Here is a 19,970-nt window from a genome sequence, read left to right on the forward strand (position 1 = left end):
AGGATATGGTGAGGGGGGGAGAAGAAATACCATTTATTCAAAATAATATAAAGTTTCTTGCTCTAACAATTTACAGAATTAATGACACTAATTCTATGGCTAAAGAAATCCTTTAAGGGGTGATAAGAAAAAAGTGTCTGGTTGCTTAACTTAATCATCATATATTACAAACCCAAAGGTTCTGACTATAGTGGATAGACTTTTTTTAATTCTACAAAATGACATAAATAACTGCCTCTAATATATCCCCACCACCACAAGCGCTAGTATGAAACAAAGTAATAAAGCCCAATATTAGCACATCTTACTATCACAGAAATTAAATAGATTTCTAAATCACTCTATGTAATTTTTTTAAATTTCTTAACTTTTTAAAATTTAAATTCAAATTAGCCAACATATAGTACATCATTAGTTTCAGATATAGAGTTTGGTAATTTATCAGTTGCATATAACACCCAGTGCTCATCACATCACATGCCCTCTGTAATGCCCTCCTTAATACCCAGTAGTTACCCCATCCCCCATCCACGTCCCCAACTCCATGTAATTTTAAGTATATTATATTCTTTTGACATGCATTGCTATGGTAGTATTTACCAGCTTATAAACACTCCCTCCACAAACATTTATAAAACACCTACAATATGTGTTAGACATATTGGTAGTCTTAGCAGTGCATGGCTTACCTCTAACCCAGTACTTTTCACGCATTACAAAAATGATTCATTCTCTTATCTGTTTTTTCAAATAGACTTAGATTCTTTGAAAGCAAAATCACTGTCAGTAGAGTTCTCGCCAGTCCCAGAGAGGATACTTGAACAAAAATTTTGAGGACCACTAATGGCAATTATAGTATTAATAATAATTACAATTTTAAGAAGGAAGAGGAAAAGGAGAAGGGGCAATATAAAGGGATTGCTAATCACCAGTATTCTCTGTTTATTTTTCCATTTAATCTTATCATAACTCTATGAAGGAGATAACATTATGGATCCCATTTTACACATTAGAAAGTCAAGATGCAAAAGTGTTAGCATCAGGGTGTTAACTTGATCAAATTCATCTAAGAAATAGAAGTGAGTGGGTGGAGAGTGGGAGATAAAGGAGAGAGAGCCATCTGCGGCCCATCACTATATGGCACTGGATACGTATATCTGGATCTTAGAAGCCAGGGGTCTGGGTTATAGACATAGATTTAGGAGTCCTTGACTTATATGTAGCAGTCAAATTCTTGAACATAAAGAGGACAACAAAGAAGAATAAGATGGGATGAGTAGAATGCTTAATGAATACAGAAGGGAGAGTATTATGAAAACAAACAAAGGAGGTAATGATGTCAAGAAACAGTGATCAAAGTGTTAGATTCTGAAGGAGAAATGAAGTAGGATGAGAAGGGAAAGTGCACAATCTTTTGAGAACTTGGGGTAGGGGAGTATTTCTAAAGTCATAGAATTGAGCATGTGATGGGGCAAGAGCCAAAGCTCAAAGCTCTGGAAACAAACAATGGATACATGCATCCCAATGTTTATAGGAGCCAAACTATGGAAACAGCCCAAGTGTCTATCAAATGATGAATGGATACAGAAGAGGTGGTATATACATACAATGGAATATTACTCAGCCATAAAAAAGAATGAACTCTTACCATTCTCAATGAATGTAGATGGAACTAGAGAGTATTATGTTAAGTATAATAAGTCAGTCAGAAAAAGACAAATACCATATGATTTCACTCATATGTGGAATTTCAGAAACAAAACAAATGAGTATATGAGAAAAAAGAGAGAGAGGCAAACTAAGAAACAGACTCTTAACTATAGAGAATAAACTAATGATTAGCAGAGGGGAGGTGGGCAGGGGAATGGGTTAAATAGGTGACAGGGATTATGAAGGGCCCTTGTTGTGATGAGCACTGAGTGTTGTATAGAAGTGTTGAATTACTAAATTGTGTCACCTAGAACTAATATTACACTGTATGTTAACTAACTGGAATTTAAATAAAATCTTTTAAAAAAAGTAACAATGGAGACATGGAGTGAAAACTTCTGTCAAGGAACCTGTCTATAAAGGAAAGAATATAGAAGTAAGGGCAATATGAGATAAAAGAAATATATTTTATGTTTTTAAGATAGAAGATATGTAAATAGGTTTCTAAACTGAGGACAACTGAGTAACTCCCAGTAACAAGTGAGATTTGAGAGGGAGGAAGGAGGTGACTGGGGTGCCTGGATGGCTCAGTCAGTTAAGCATCTGCCTTCAGCTCAGCTCATGATCTCAGAGTCCTGGGATCAAGCCCTGAGCCCCACATCCGGCTCCCAGCTCAGCAGGGAGCCTGCCTCTCCCTCTTCCCCTCCCCCTGCTCATGCTTTCTCTCTCTCTCTCTCTCTCAAGTAAATAAATAAAGTCTTTAAAAAAAGAGAGAGAGAGAAAGGGTAACTAATGTAGGAGGTTGGAGATCATAGGGTCCAGAGCAAAGATGTAGCAATTAGGAAAAGCTGGCAAAGAAGAGCCTCTGAAATAAATGTGGGTGAGTTAAGCCATAAGCTAAGTCATTAAACAAACATACTGGAAAAGAATATTTGTACTTCATACTATAAACAGCTAATCTCCCAATATATACAGGGCTCCTTGAACTCCATAAAAGTATGACCAACAATCAACAAAAATAGGCATATGATAAAAGTAGCCAGTTTACTGGAAAGCAAATAAACCAACATATAATAAGATAATTAATCTCACTCATAACAAGAGATATGCAAATGAAGATTTACAGAGATATTTATTTTCACTCATCAGATTGTCAAAAAATGCAGAAGTTTGGCAACTTTGAACATTTATGTTACTGTCACAACCTTAAAGAAGGAAAATTTGCAATATATACATATTATAAATTTATTTACCCTTTGAACCAGCAATCCCACTTCTGGGAGTTTATCTCATCTTAAACTTAAGAAGGGCTTGATCTTTCAGGATTCCTTTTTTTTTTTTTTTTTTTTTTTTTTAATATTTTCTTTCTTTTGCTTTTTAGATTCTGAACATCTTGAAGTCAAAAATTCCATGCCATTTGAAGCATTTGTTTTTTAATTACAAGATATTGATATCACTCACAAAAATATATACAAGGTTATTTCTTGCAACATTCTTTATAAGAGCAAAAGATTAGAATCTAAAGTATCCATCAATATTCGACTGACTAGCTCATGGTATGGACTATGTAGTTGTAAAAGAGAAATATATATGTTTGTGTATAAATATATATATACATATTATATATATATTCTGTGTAGTGATATATTATCACAGTATGTGATATAGAGTACCCTAGGATAGATTTTTTTTTTTTAAGATTTTATTTATTTATTTGGCAGTGAGAGAGGGAACACAAGCAAGGGGAGTGGGAGAGGGAGAAGCAGGCTTTCTGCTGAGCAGAGAACTGGATGCGGGGCTTGATCCCAGAACCTGGGATCATCACCTGAGCCAAAGGCAGATGCTTAAGGACTGAGCCATCCAGGTGCCCCCCTAGGATAGGTTTTAAATTTAAAAGAAACATGGTGCAGGACAATGAATATAGTAGCCTTCACTTGTGAAAGAAAAGGGGAGAAATAAGAATATATATTTATATTTATACTTCCATGAAGAAATACAAATCAGAAACTAAAAGCTAATCCTTACCAAAAGGGGCAAGAAAGGGAAAAGATATGAGAATTAGACTTCAGAGTATATCTTTTTACATCATTCTGATTTTTGAATAATTTAACCATGTTAACTATTTAAAAAACTAAGCATTGAAAGAAAAATGAAATAAACTAAACTTTTTCATGATTAAATCAGTGAATGCTGCAGAAAAGCTGTTCGAAGCCATAATGCTCTGAAACATTTGTCTCTATCAGATGTGAAGTACTCTGTATAATAAAATACCAAGGTTAGGAATGATTTTTTAAAATAAATTATATATATATATATTTTAAAAGATTTTATTTATGTATTTGACAGAGAGAGACACAGCGAGAGAGGGAACACAAGCAGGGGGAGTGGGAGAGGGAGAAGCAGGCTTCCCACGAGCAGGGAGCCTGATGCGGGGCTCGATCCCAGGACCCTGGGATCATGACCTGAGCCGAAGGCAGACGCTCAACGACTGAGCCACCCAGGTGAAATAAATTATAATAGAGCCAATGTTTTCCCCAATACTCTCATGCACTTACTATGCAATGTGCATTCTTGAATAGGAGAGAAAGAGGAGTTATAACTGCTTGCTAGGAATTTGGAAGTGCAGCACAATAGTCCTGCAGCACAAAATCTCCTCTTATGCAGAGGAGATCCTTTCCAAGACCCCAGTAGGATGCCTGAAACCAATGATAGTACCAAACGCTATAGATATATATTTTTTTTCCCTGTACATACATACGTACCTATGACAAAGTTTAATTCATAAATTAGGCAGAGTAAGAGATTAGCAATGACTAATAATAAAATCGAATTATTATAACAATATACTATAACAAAAGTTACGTGCATGTGGTCTCTCTCTTTCAAAACATCTTATTGTATTGGACTCACCTTTCTTATGTTGATGCAAGACAATAAAATCCCTAGATGATGAAATGAGGCGATGTGGACGACATAGGCATCGCGACGTAGAGTTAGGCTACTATTGACCTTCTGATGATTCGTCAGAAGGATCATTTAATTTCCCACCGCGGGGACCGGCTGACTGTGGGTAACTGAAATCGCAGAAAGCGAAACTGCAGATAGACTGCTTTACTTTCCGCTGCAACTGGCTCCAGGCTTTGCGAATGTGACGCACAGGTGGGTACTATGGTCGCATTTAATCACAGAGAAGCAGCAAGTTCAGCAAATGCTGTTCTCGAGTTCAAAAAAAAAAAAGTTTAAACTAGAACTCGCAAATTTGTTTGTATCACACTGTTAACAGGTAAGAGACAATTCCTAGGTATTTCTACCATCAAAACCCGAAGTTTAAGGGCTCACCAATCCATTACCCCGAACCCAAGAAGGACCCTGGCTGCCTAGTTCCCTTTTGCTCGGGTTCCAAAGTTCTTAGACACAGAAGTCCAGCTCTTCGGAAATACGTTGTTCTTCTTTTTAGTGAAATGGATATTTACATTTGAAACCATAAACCTCCACAGGCCAAATGATTTTTTTTTCAGTCTCGTGTCCAAATAAATTCTGAGGGAGAGAAAAAGAATAATTTCTCGTAGAAGTTATTTGTATATCAATCCCAAAGAATAAGTGCTTTCAACTCTGCTTCATATAGCTCTCAGCTAGTGAAATTTCTGCAGCAGACATTTTCCTCTAGGAAGTGTAAAATAAATAAACAAAACTTGTTGCAGTGTGTTTGGTGGCTTGAATTCTAGGCAGTCTTAATTTAGAGCTATAAATTAGCTTAGCTCTGTATATCCAAAACCTAAAAGAAATTGAACTGTATAAATAAATAAATAAGTAAATAACTGTAGAATTTACCCCCGACCCAGTGGAAAAATTGACCTACAGCCCCAGTTCTGATATGGTTCCTTAATCAGTAAAATTAAGGAGTTGGAATTAGATTGAGTCTATAGCTCTCACTACCTTAAACATTCTGATTCCCCTTCCTCTTGGTTGGGTTAGGAAACATAGCTGCATTTTTAGGTGGTCCTTATGCTGAGACCAACATCTCAAATCACACTACTCACTGCAACAGGCAAGAAAATCTAAGGCTTAAACTGTACTTTCTGCCAAGAAAAGTGTTCAGAAACGTATTCTTGAATGTATGGGAGCCCTCTACAATGCAGAGCTCTGAGAGATGAGAATCTTTTGTTTCAGCACTTTCTGAAATTCAGAAGCATTATCATTGTTTCATAGCTCAATTGAGCAATATAAGGTTTCTTTCCACAATATAATTTGAGAAATACCATATGAAAAAAAAAATCGAAGTAGTCTAACAGTGTTCCTCTAAGGTGGTCTGCAACTTTTGCCCTTCCTTAACTGAATATTGAAAAATCTGAAAAAACATGGCTCGAAGGAAATAGGTTTTATCTCTTTATTAACTTTATATGTTTCTCCCAGGAAAGAGAGATTGTTGGCAGAAAATAATGAAAACACAAGGGCTTGTGCCGTATGCTGGAAGAATTGCTCCTGAGATGATAAAGGTGAATTGCAGATAAGGACCGTCAAGATGCAGCCTATTTGCTTTTTTTTTTTATGTAAGGAAAATTGTGTTTCCATTTCATTCCTATCCATCCTGGCTATGAAGTAACTGTCAACCCAGAGATCTAGAAGCTCCAGTTAAATAATGTACACTTAATTACTTTGGTGCCCTTTAGGTATCTAATGCATGCTATAGATGATTGCTCTGCCATTTTATCACTGGGAGGTACAAAATAATAAGTCCATCTCCAAAAGACATGGCCTTAACAGGACTAACGTTTTTACTTTTAGTATCCAGATACTGGAATAAAGGAAATTACTAACTATAACTTAAAGCAGAAATGTGCATACATTTTAGTCACTGCAAGCACTAAGTCAATTGAGGTATTTCTCTCAATGCTTCATTTTAATAGAACCAAATTTACCTAAAATAGGAACCTTATAATAGTCATTAAAAATAGTTAATGGAAAAGGAAGAAATTTCTTGGGCAATCTCTGTGCCATGTGGTCCACTGAAATGACAATTTTAAATATTTCACCCATTTTGAGGGGTGCCTGGGTGGCTCAGTCGTTAAGCATCTGCTTTCGATTCAGGTCATGGTCCCAGGGTCCTGGGATCGAGTCCCCCATCGGGCTCCTTGCTCAGTGAAGAGCCTGCCTTTCCCTCTCCCATTCCCCGTTGGTGTTCCCTCTCTTGCTGTCTCTCTCTGTCAAAAAATAAATAAACTCTTAAATAAATAAATAAATAAATAAATAAATAAATAAATAAATAAATAAATATTTCACCTATTTTGAGACACATTTTATCACATTTAAACATCAAATCCAAACGCATCTTACAGGGAACCTGGGTGGCTCGGTTGGTTAAGTGGCCAGCTCTTGATTTTGGCTCAGGTCATGATCTCAGGGTCCTGATTTGTCTGCTTGTGGATTCTCTCTCTCCTCTCCCTCTGTCCCTCACCCACCCCCCACCCCTGGCTCTCTCTCTCTCTCATGAATAAATAAATAAATCTTTTTAAAATGCACCTTACATTAAGTAGTGAATCAATTTAATTGGCAGTGTTTTCTTTTTTTCTTTCTCAATGGTACATAATAACAGTGCAACTCTGTGATCATGAAGAATGGTAAATTACTGATAATTTTATTGTCTCATATGGTAAGAGCCATTCATAAGAGAGCATTACTTATTTCATGGAATGGGCCAAGTAAACAAAGCATTAAATCAGCATATGTTTTCTCCAGGCACTAAGGGATGCTAATAGCAAAGCACACAGTAAAGACCATAACATTATCCTATGGTAAGCTGAATAACGTCTTCCAAAGACGGCCCCGTCCAGAACCCCAGAATCTGTAACTATGCTGCCTAGCACAACAAAAGGGATTCTGCAGATATGACTACATTAAGGCCCTTGAGACAAGGGAGACTGTCTTGGATTGGGGGTGGGCCTAATGTAATCATAAGGGTCCTTGTAACGTAGGCAGGAGCATCACAGGGAAAGATTTAAGGACAGAAGAAAAGGTTGGAGTAATATACTTTGAAGAAGGAGGAAGGAGCCATGAGCCAAGGAATGAAAGGATCCTTCAGAGGCTGGAAAAGGTAAGGAAACGGATTTTTCTCTAAAGCCTTCAGAAGGAATGTAGCTCTGCTGACACCTTGATTTTAGCCTGTAAGATTTCAGATTTCTGACCTCCACAACCATAAGTAAATTCACGTTGTTTTAAGCCTACAAGTTTGTGTGATTTTTTTACAGCAGCAAAAAGAAACTAATACAATCTCTCTAAGAAACATGCTCTGAAAAATACAAAATATTTTTTACACTCCTGGTTTGTCTCCAGATATATACACATACTGGTAATTCCATTCTTATTTTATAAAAAGATGCAGAGCTAAAAAAAAAAGATGGAACAATAGATGGATAGAAGGATGGGTAGATTAGCAGGTATATAACAAAGCAAAAATAGCAACACTGTAATTATAGAATCAATGAAGAAGGTATATGGGGGTTTGCCACATACTTTTCCTTTCAACATCCTATATATTTTTAATATTTTGTAATAAAATATTAGGAAGGGGAAATGATGCACATTTGACAGCATTAAAATAGAGATGAGGCCATTCTTTAAAAGAAAAAATAAGCTTTGAGCCAAGTGACTTTCCAAAAGTATAAGCCCCTGCATGGCTTGCTTGTACTGTGTAATTGGGTTAAATTACAATTTTTATATTAGTCCTAATTTTCATTTGTGGGGTTTTATATATATATATATATGTATATATATATATATATACATATATATATATAAAGTAGAAAACTTCAATGGAAAACTGGTTCTTTTTCTTCATTAAGAGTAATTTTTTATTAGAGAATGACTTTTAAGATGGTAAAAGAAATCACGTGGATCATTTCACAATATGTACTGAAGGATATGCTTGTTGCCATTCTTATGTCAGCAAAAGAATTATAAAACAACCTTAATATTTCCCAGTCCTGGGAAAAAGTGTAAAGTAGAAATGTGCCTCTAATTCTCTTCCACCACTCCACCAGTCCCCACTCTCTTGACTTCTCCCTCTCACTCTCTCTCTACAAAGGGATTTCTCCAGATCAGTAGGAAAATAAAGACCCAGGTTGTTCTTTACCAAGATGGTTTCGTTTTAGCAGTCTTCTCTCAAAACTTTTAGTGCCTTTGGTACCTACAATGAATGAATAAATAATGGCAGAGTTCCAAGTCCTGTGACATGCCACAAAGTGTCTAAAAATGAAGCCGGGCTTGCTTCCAAAATCAGTTCACGAGGTTAGCACTACAGCCTATACATGGTGAATAGCTCCTGCTACCTGGTTAATAAGAGAAATCAGGTAGGAACTGTAAAGTAGACTATTGTTCTCTGATTATTTCCATATCTTTGGATTCACAGTTATGCTCATAGTCCATAGCACTGCTTCTGAAATTTTAGGAAAATTAAAACACAATTAATAGGAACAATAACATATAAAACTTCTATCCCACCTTTAAATTCCATGACAGATTTTCATTTTCACACTTCTATCTCAATTGGTTAATTGTATTTAATTTTTTTCATATTCCTGCTACTTGTTTCATTATATCTATTATCCTCTTAAAATTGCCTATAACCTACAGTAGAGGATCTTCAGAAATTAGTCAATTAAACAAAGGCACAGACCATTAAGTTACTTAATTGTTTGTTCAATGGACTTTGCCAGTTTACTTTAGATTATCCCTATTTTAAAAATTCACTTAGATGTACTGCCAACATGTAAACTGCTCTGCTTGCTCTCAAGTGGAAACCATACTGTTATTATACGTCCTCGACATCATCCTTGATTACTGTTGATAACATTTTTCTCCTTTTAGGTTTTAAACTGAGCTCCCCCAGGAAAGCCTATCTTATATCTTCATCTGCTTTATTAGTAATGTATAGAGTCCTCTCTCTCTCTTTCTTTCTTTCTTTCTAATTGCATTGGATTAGATTCCTCAGCTGGGCCCCAAGTGCTACTCAGCAATTCTTTTATTTAACTCTAATTGATTCCCTATTGCACTTGCCACAGCAACTGTTTGAAAATGCATCTCAAGGCTCCCAACCCACACCTGTCATCCTTACTCTCAGTAAATAATTTTGCCATCTACCTAAATCACAAGGACGACCAAAGCCCTCTGAAGGAAATTCCTATTCTGGTAAATATCCATCATTTGAAATTTTCTTGGAAACTTATTCTTTCTGATTCCTCTGTGATCTGAAAGCAGGAATGTCATTTCTTTTCAAGAATAAATCTTCCACTACATAGGAAAAAAACACTGTTTCACCTAAAATATTTACCCTGTACAAGCAAGTAGATCCCCCCTTTCCACCCCACAGCACACCATAAACAAGGTTGAATTTATTTTTGAGAGAGAGAGTGAGCCAGGGAGGGGCAGAGGGACAGGGAGAGAGAGAATCTTCAACAGGCTCCATGACCAGTGCAGAGCCCAGTGTAGAGCCTGATGGGGGACTGGAACTCACCCCCTTGAGATCATGACCTGAGCCAAAATCAAGAGTCAGATGCTTAACCAGCTAAGCCACCCAAGCGCCCCAAGGCTGAAATATTTAAACCTGACTTTACTGAAGGCTAGAGGGTAATGAAAGAGAAAAAATTCCAAAGAAGTATGTGTAACTGGAGGATCTGATTTGCAATACAATTGAGTCATCTTCAGTTTATGGCCCACTACAGGGTGCCATCTTCTTGGCTTCTCAACTACCTACACTGAAACCAACAGCATGCAGGAGCATGCATCTAGATAGATGTCCTCCTCAGGAAGAGGCCAAGACACTGGGATGCAGAATGATAAGTATTTCTTTTATTGACTTCCTGGGGGCCGCCTTCAGAGTATTCTTCTCTTTTCTTCTCAGGATGGACACTAGGAATGTCCACTCTCCCATGACAATTACTATGTGTTCTAGCTACATGAATTTTTTGCTCAAGTTCTATAAATACCTTCCCTAACTGATTTATAGTCTCTCTTTGTTCCTGGAGTATATTTCTTCTGCTTCCCCTTCTGTGAATTATCTACCCATTCCTTAACACAATTCCAACTTTCATTTCCTCCACATGATCTTCCCAGGATCTCCTTGTTCTCTAATTGCACTTATTTGTTTTTCCTCTAATATAAATGAATCTTGGCTCATAGGGTATTTGCTAATCATGTATTTGGCTGTCCCTTTCACTGGACTGAACTCTTGGATAGTAAGAAATCTACCTTTTTCATAATAATATCAAGAATTCCATATAACTTATTATAATAATTTATACTTACTTGTCTTAGTCCCTTTAGGCTGCTTTAACAAAAATACTATAGACTGGGTCACTTATAAACAACAGAAATTTATATCTACAGATCTGGAGGATGGAAAGTCCAAAATCAATGGGCCATCAGATTCCGTGTCTGTAAGGACTTGCTTCACAATTTATAGATGGCTGTTTTCTCAATGTATCCTCACCTGCAGGGAGGAGCAAGGGAGCTCTCTGAGGTTTCTTTTTTTAAGGGGTTTTAAAAGGTTTCTCTTATAATCCCATTAGTGCCCTCATGATCTAATCACCTTCCAAAGGTCTCACCTCCAAAGACCATCACATTGGGGATTACGTTTCAACATATGAATTTTTGGAGGACACAGTCTATGGCATTCTAGTCATCTATGTATCAGATGGGCTGCTGAGCACGTTCAAAACCTTATCTCATTTAATCTTTACCACAAACTTAAGAAATAGATTCTCTTATTAGCTCCTTTCTACAAATAAGGAGTAGGGGAAAAGAGGTTCGATAACTTGCCCAAATTCCCACAGATAGTAAGGACTGAGCCAGGCTTTATGGGTAAGCATTTAACTCCAGGGATCTTGCTCTCGCCTCTTACCCAATCCCAACAATCCCTTTCACTTATAAGCACTCCATAAATGCTGGTTGATTTTAGTGTTGAATTTGTTCTTCCATTTAAAGCAAGATAAGCTTTGGCTCTCAACTGTATTACGTGAGAAAGAAAGAATTGGACTTTAAAGTGTATCAAAAAGCCCGCTATACGATTTACAGGAGAAGGTATGGCTTGGGTTCATTTGCAATACCAACATGAGGGTTACTGGCTTTTAATTTTAAAATGTTTTATGGGAAAATAATAAATAAAAACCAAGAGACCAGTGAAGCCACTTACATTTTCTTTACACACATATTCTTGCACAACTAAGTTATGTTACCAAGCCTGATGGAACAGACTGTTAACATTTGTCACCATTTTATTTAACCCTATCATCAGTAAACAACAGTGCTCTCCATAGAACTTGCTTTTTAAGCACTGAAGTTAACTTAGAGCTATATCTTTGAAATGAAACATCTTTAATGTGGCATTCTTGATGAATGCCTTACTCTGTTGGCTAATACAAAATAAATGATTTTTCTTAATAAAAATAAGAGATAATCCATATTTTTGATGGATAATATATAAAACAAGTTGCACCCAGGCAGGAACAAGTTGCTGATGAAACTCTCAGTGTCTCTGAACATAAAGATTCCAGGACCAACTGGATTTTTTTGTCTAACTGAAAGCATTTTTCTTTCTCAACTAACTAGGGAAATGTATAATATCAAGACAATAGCTCTCAGGTCCATCCACCTAAATTAAGCTTAGGAGACTAGAATATAAAATATATATAAACAAGAAGCCGTAAAGCATTTTACTGGATGGGCTATTATAATTCAATATCAAAAATTTTTAAAATAACTTCTCATATCCCAACTGTTTCCATATAATTGTTTTTGTTTTCCTTTGAGTGCATTTTAATGCAAAACTGGAATTGTGAATACTACCATACTAGCTGCTGCACAGAAAAAAATTTTGTTCTGACTTATGGCATATATAAGGCATGAGAAGTATTATATCCTCTTCTTTAGCTCATTCCACGCCACTCGACTTTTTCTGCCTTACCTGTGCAGATACAAAAATGCAATACAATATAGAAATCCTAAACACTATCTTTGAATTCATATGGTTTGTATTTTATTGACTTTTAAAAATCAATTTGTTCCTCTCCTTAATATTAGTAGTTCAGCACATTAATTTAAGAGAACTGTACCCTGATGGATAGAGAGTCTGGATCTCAGCAGGATTTTCTTTCTGCTAGAAGCACTGAAATGTGGGATGAGCTGTAATGACTGGGGGGTGTTCCAGGGGAGAATGTAGGGCGAGGGGAAGGGATTTCCAGAAAAAAAGATATCATGAGGTGTTCTTAAGCCTGCAGGAATTTATGGGATAATTTTCATCCTTAAAAGAGATCTTTGAAGATTTCCATGCTTTCTTGTTGCCAGCAGTGTTTTCTGTTGAAATAAGATAGCTTCTGTAATTGTGTACCTCAGAAAAGCAAGAGAAAAAAAACGGAGACATTGGCACATTTTTTTCTAAGATACCAAATTAAGCAGAATGACAGCCTGAGTTAAGGACAGAGAAAAGTGGCAAGCTTTGCACAGCCATGGCCTCAGATATCCTGGCATATATTCAGTTATATGGATACAGTTTATATGCTTAGAACAAATATCTGTGTGCAACAATTATATAAAACATGATAAAGGTAATCAGAGTTTACTGATGAAATACCTAAGGGAGCAGAGTTTCTTTTAAATATTTCTGAGTTATAAGTAATTTCTCAATTATATGAAGAACAGTGCATGGGTGCAAAAATATGCCAAGTTTTCATTAAATGAACAGTGTCTACACTGGTAACTGGTAACAACAAAGTTGAAGGACCAAAAAGCAGGGCAGGGCATGGAATGATGATGTTGCTAACTAGTTCCATGAAATAAAAAGTTTTAAGCTAATATTAGAGTATATATATATTTATATTTTTATATATGTATATATACATAAATATATATTTCACAGATTTCATTATTTAAACTTCCTCACATGGTACAATTTCCTTTAAAAATGTATTTTTGTTGAGGGGCACCTGGGTGGCTCAGTTAGTTAAGCATCTGCCTTAGGCTCAGGTCATGATCCCAGGGTCCTGCATCTGGCTCCCTGATGGTGGGAGGGATATCCACTTCTCCCTCTCCCTCTGCCCCTGCCCCCCTCTCCCCCCAGCCCCCACTCGTGCTCCCTCTGTGTCTCTCACAAATAAATAAATAAAATCTTTTTTAAAAATGTGTTTTTGTTGAGTTTATTATTCAGATTTATATCCCATGGGATTTAAGCAAAGGCTGAGAAACTTTTATTAATGCCTAAAATATGGTTCATCTTACTGCAGTGACATGAATGCCAAAAAAAGAAACAGATATTGCATTTTTCATCAAATATTGAAATAGAGATTATCTAGTAAATGCAATTTTTTTCCAGGAGCTTATGGGAAGTGATTTGTATGTATGTGACAGCTATTCGAGCATCCTTCAATATGTGTGTGTGTTTGTGTATATATTTGCACATATTTTAAACAAAAGTGCTGTCCTACTTTCAATGTCCTGGGCCTCAGGCAAACTGACCAGAGCTCCTCCACTGTCTAGACATCACTCAGCAGGCCATGTGAGGCCATGTAAAGTATGGTGACTTGACAATCAGAAAGCAGACACCCATGACCACATACTCTTGTTTCCCCCTCTCTTGCTGTCTTTGGCGTTCTTTTATGTCATTTATGTAAAAATTCTGAGCTTATTCTTCCAGAAATTCCACAGGTTTTTAATCATCGACCTATCCAGTAGTGTACACCTGCTCACCTACTTTCTCACAACGAAGAGTCTGCCTTCTGCCTCTCATGAGCCTGTCACCTTGACAACCTTCTGTGCTTCCCCTGTTTCTTCCCAGTGATGTATAAATTCCCAGCTGCTCAATAGAGTGTGAGAGATGACAGTATCTCATGTTGCATGAATTTCAGTGTAGTCCTAGGGAGAATATAAAAACAAGAGTATATGGGTTAAAGCAGCAGTTCTCGAAGGTTTTGGGCTCTGTGTCCCTCCATACTCTTAAAAACTGTTGAGGTTCCCAAAGAGCTTTTTGTTTATGTGAATAATATCTACTGATATTTTTTGTATTAGAAAGTAAAACTGAGAAATTTTAAAAATATTTATTAATTCTTTTGAAAAATAAACATTGTAAACCCATTACAGGGTAACATTAATAATATAATTATGAAAAAGATACCCTACATTTTCCACAGTGAAAGAAATTCAGTGAGAAGAATGCTATTATTTGCATTTTGGTAAACTGTTTAATGTCTGATTTAATAGCCAAAATTAAATGCAAATTCTTGATTCTCTTACCTGCTTCTGTAGTTAATCACTTATAGTATCACATGTCCCACAGATTCTGGAAAACACTCTTTGCTTATGAGTGAAAGTGAGGAAGGAGAATATTGTCTTGCAATTTAACCTCACTGACGGTGGGTTCTTTCATACTTTGTGTGGCGTAACTGTGAAAACATCTCAGCATCTCTCAGCCATCCCTGGATTTCATTGTAGGAATTTCTAGAATAAAGGACCCCGAGAAAGGAACCATTCACCTCCTAAAGGTGAATAAAGAACAGAATCCTTCTGACGTAAGAATAATTTCAGCAACTCTTCAATGATTCCTTAAATTGTCTCCAATATAATGTAAATATAAACCAAAAAGTAGGTGGAAACTTCATTGCATAAGCACTTGGACAACTATTAAATTGAAATTTAAAATTATAAAGTAAATATAAACAAAAACCAAAATTCAAATTCTTAACACTGACTTAACACGACAGGTGATTTTTGCTGAGATGAAATCACCCCTTCCAACATGAATATAATACTCACTCTTCTAGCAGCAAGGTTTGTCCACATGTGTGTACTATCGTGGGCCATGTGTAACACTTTCCCCTCTCTCTCTTTCTCATTGGAACTCAGGTGCACAAAATTGGATAAAACATCATCTTTAGTTCAGTGCACATTCTCATCATTGATGCATTCATAGTCCTCTTTTATTTAGTTAGCCATTTAATTTTTACAACGTTACACACAACAGTAAACTCCTCACTCAAAATAAAACTTAGGATTCTGGCAGTTTACTCTGACAATACAACCTCCTATTCTATTCCCTAGGCTCCTCCTACCTGTGGCAGCCATCATCCAAAATTCTGTACTTATGATCATTTTTGCCTTTTAAAAGATTATTTTATTTCATATACATAGTTTTATATATGCCTAAGATGGTTCATATATTTCTAAAAAGTACATATTTTATATTTTATTGTTTTTAATTTCATAGAAGGTGAAATATATATATTATTTGGAAACTTATTTTTTCCTTTAATATTATATTGCTAATATCCATCCATATTATACTGCTGCATGGTACTGTACTTTTCATTTTAACTACTGCATGATATTCTAGTGTGTGAATTTTGTAGCAGTTTATCCACCCACTTTTATATTAGTGGATATTGGGTTATTTCTTGTATCTTCACTATCAAGAACAACACTGCTTTGAACATTTTTATTCACATCTTCTACTGTACGTATGTAAAATAAGTCATTTCTTCTACCATTTTTCTCTATTCAAACAACAGTAAAACCTATAGCATGTCTGATGTTACATGCTCTTCGCTTGGCTCTAAAATATTACGTGCTATGGTGAGCGCTGTGAATTGTGTAAGACTGATGAATCAGACCTGTACCCCTGAAACAAATAATACACTATATGTTAATAAAAAAATAAATTAAAAAAATAAAAGCAAGGGAATTAAAAAAAAGAATAGAGCATTATTGAGCATTTACTATAAGGCAGACAATACTCTAAGATCTCAACACCTATCAACTCCTTCAATATTCACAACAACCTTAGGAGATTGGTAGTATCATTTTCTCTATTTTACAGACAAGGACACTAGCAACTAAAGGTTAGAATACATTATAAGAGATATTGCCAGGATTCAAACCAGGCAGTTGGGTTCCAGAACATGTTCTTTAATTACAACCACCATTAATTCTTTTTCTTTAACTCACAAAAATAACTTGTGACAAACAAAAGCAATGAAATGGCATGGCAGTCCTCAATCAATAAGGGGATCATCCAGATAAACCAGACTATTTTTACATCAATTATTTTAGGTGAGAACTGAAATGAAAATGAACATTTTAAAATTTGTACATAGTTTTCTGGACATTCTGAAAATATGTCTGTAGACCCTAGTTTGACAAAAACGTTGTCAAGGAATGACTGGTTGGACCTTCTCTATAATCTAGGACTTAAATCAAATTTATTGTAAGTGGAAGAAATGCAACTGAAAGTGGGACAACAATAAGATAATTTGTTGGCTCACAGATTTGGGCAGGATATGGAGTAGTCAGATAAAAAAGAGAAATGTTGCAGGAGAAATAGACAAATCTGCAGCAATAGTTGCAGACTTCAACACCCTTTCAACAATGAATAGAGTAAGTAGACAAAAAAAAAAAATCAGCACGAATACACGAATAAGGAAGAATTCAACAGCATAATCAGTCAAAAGGATCTAATCAACAGGTATAAAACATGTCAAACAACAACTCTTTACATTAAAATCACTGGTCTATCTTGCATTTTAAATTAATCTTTTACTGAAGAATGATTCAATAACACCATGGACAGTCATTTGAAAAATGTTGGTTCACTGAGTTATCCAAATCTTCCAAATGTTGATACATTTCATTGTGCAACAGAAAAAAACTGCATTTGCTAATATCATCACTGACCTTTAAGAAAAGTCTTTAAGCACTGGCAAATACAAGTTTTCCAAAATTCTAATTTTCCTTCAAATTTTGTTATTACTGGCAGCAAATACTGCTACTTATTTTCCTTGAAATCACAGGCTCACATTGTTCATTTTCTAGAAAATATCTGCCAAATATCTGGCTAAATAATTACATTTTCTCTGCCAGTAATTTTTTTTTCAAATAAAAATGGTGTTGCATGGAAAACACAGCAATTTCAGCTCACAACTCGAACAACTGCCCAAGTGCTTTTCCTCATGACAATAGTATTTGAGTATGCAGAAGTTCTTCATAAGTACTTTGCATTTGGTCACCCAGAACACGAAAATAATGGGTATTTAAATATCAAATGTAATAAAGTTATTTTTACTGCTATATCTATGACATTCTTAAGTAAAAATGGCATTTAAATTTTTATAATGTGAGTGTATGGCTATAAAAAAAGACAATGATTATTAATACAATTTGGTGCCTTCATTCATATTAAGGCACCAGCAATTTTACCTATGATTTCTTTTGTGCCATCACTACAAATGGCAACACAGTGAAAAGGGCAAATAATGTCTTAGTAGTATTATTATTAGTTTTCACTTCGTGCACCCTGTGAGTGGGTAAGAGACCTCCAGGTTCTAGGGGCCACATTTTTGACAGCCACTGCTCTATTAGAACCAACATTTTTCAAATGACTGTCCATGGTGTTATTGAATCATTCTTCAGTAAAAGATTAATTTAAATCTTTTGCTTCTTTTGTTCAACTAGTGTTTCCAGGCTGCTAGAACAGAAACTAGCACATAGTAGGGAGTCAATAAATATTTGTTGGATAAAGAATGAATGGTTGACTGAATTATCCCTGTAGACACTTGGTTGAAATTTCTTTACCACACTAGCAATATACAAAGACTGATAATTCGTCCATAATTAACTAATTTACCTTTTTAAATAGTGTCTAACCCCTGAAAGGAGAAAGAAAAAAGAAACAGTTCTAGGTTGAAGTCTAATATGTAAAGTTGGATGAGGATAAAGGAGTATATATAATATGGATACAAAACAGATATATCCACAAGGCACCATAGAAATGATGGGTTTTTTTCTTATCTCAAACTTCCATGCAAATCCAAAGGGAGATGGCAAAAACACTTTTATATTAAGATGAATCAGAGGATAACTTCATTATAAAAAAAATATGGATTTTATGGTTACTTTACAAGAAAAAAAATTTTATGGTTACTTTACAAGAAAAAAAAAATGTCCATAACAGTATACCTTTGGCATGATTACTCAAACATCTAATACAATTATTATGGTTATCTTTATTTTTATTATAGATTAAATACCAGCAGACAGCTATCTGCATTAGATTTTATTCTTTAATAAATTTTGTTCATATTTTTATTATAAAACATGCCACTTCTTCACCTCAAACATAGGAAAGAGGGTCAGTTACATAAAGTAGCTATAAGAATAAAAAGCAAGAGGGGCGCCTGGGTAGCTCAGGCATTAAGCGGCTGACTTCGGCTCAGGTCATGATCCCAGGGTCCTGGGATCGAGCCCCATGTCGGGCTCCCTGCTCTGTGGGAAGTCTGCTTCTCCCTCTCCCACTCCCCTGCTTGTGTTCCTGCTCTCACTATCTCTCTCTGTCAAATAAATAAATAAAATCTTAAAAAAAAAGAATAAAAAGCAAGATTCAAAATCTCCTTTGAATAGCCATCTACCATTCATAGGCAGCAGTATATGGTCAAGAGTTTGGGGTTAGAAGGAATGAAATCAGAGTTGGAATCCCAGCACCTAAGTCCTTGGGTGAGTTTTTAAAATGTACTCCTGAGTTCCCTCATGTATAGAAGGGAAATCACAAAATTAATTTCATATCAAAAAATTTTTGTGAGTTTCCAATGAGGTAGAGGATATGAAAGTGGCTTACAAATTGTAAGGAAAAATCAATTGATAGTAATGTTTATTACTGTTTTTCCAACTCAAATTAAGTGTGGCTGTACCTAACCAATCTTCTTAAGTCATAGCAATACTGGAAAAGAAAAAATGTTTTAATTATGAATATTAACCTAAAGGAAAATGCCTCTTACTTTTGATAACAGAGTACTGACAATTTAAGTAATCATTTCCCATCTCCAAACTGATGAGCTCTAAATTATGTGTGTTCTAAGGCTTCCAATCAAAACAAGAAAAGAGAATTAAAAGAGTCATGAAAGCAGATGAAGAAAGGATTAACTGCAATTTACAAACCACTGAAAAAAACACCTATTGGACATTTAATAACTAGCTACTAAACATGACCACATGAAGGTAAGATATTTTATTCTCCCTTTAAAAGATCCTTTGCATGCAAACTGTATCTATCTATCATGTAGTCAATTATCTTCCACAGCATGAGATCATTCCTAACATGCACATGAGAGTAATAACATAGTATACTGTTTGTTTGAAAGTAATAGGTACACTAGAATAGCCTACCATACCAACATACCTTTAATGTCCCAGTGTTAAAAAGGATCTTTAAGGGGCGCCTGGGTGGCTCAGTCGTTAAGTGTCTGCCTTCGGCTCGGGTCATGATCCCAGGGTCCTGGGATCGAGCCCCG

The 19,970-nt window shown here is 35.7% G+C and overlaps 1 long non-coding RNA gene across 1 annotated transcript; it reads right to left on the reverse strand.

Moving 5' to 3' along the window:
* Positions 1-5,169: 5,169 nt before the first annotated feature.
* LOC118016508 lies at positions 5,170-19,877 on the reverse strand. Its single transcript, XR_004680847.1, has 4 exons — positions 19,859-19,877; positions 14,929-15,170; positions 14,390-14,550; positions 5,170-5,187 (listed from the first exon to the last, which is right to left on the reverse strand). It is a non-coding gene; the product is annotated as an uncharacterized LOC118016508 (long non-coding RNA).
* Between the last annotated feature and the right edge of the window lie 93 nt (positions 19,878-19,970).

This window comes from Mirounga leonina, unplaced genomic scaffold (genome assembly GCF_011800145.1).
Source record: "Mirounga leonina isolate KUSES-001 unplaced genomic scaffold, KU_Mleo_1.0 Mir_168, whole genome shotgun sequence".
Lineage (NCBI taxonomy): Eukaryota > Metazoa > Chordata > Mammalia > Carnivora > Phocidae > Mirounga > Mirounga leonina.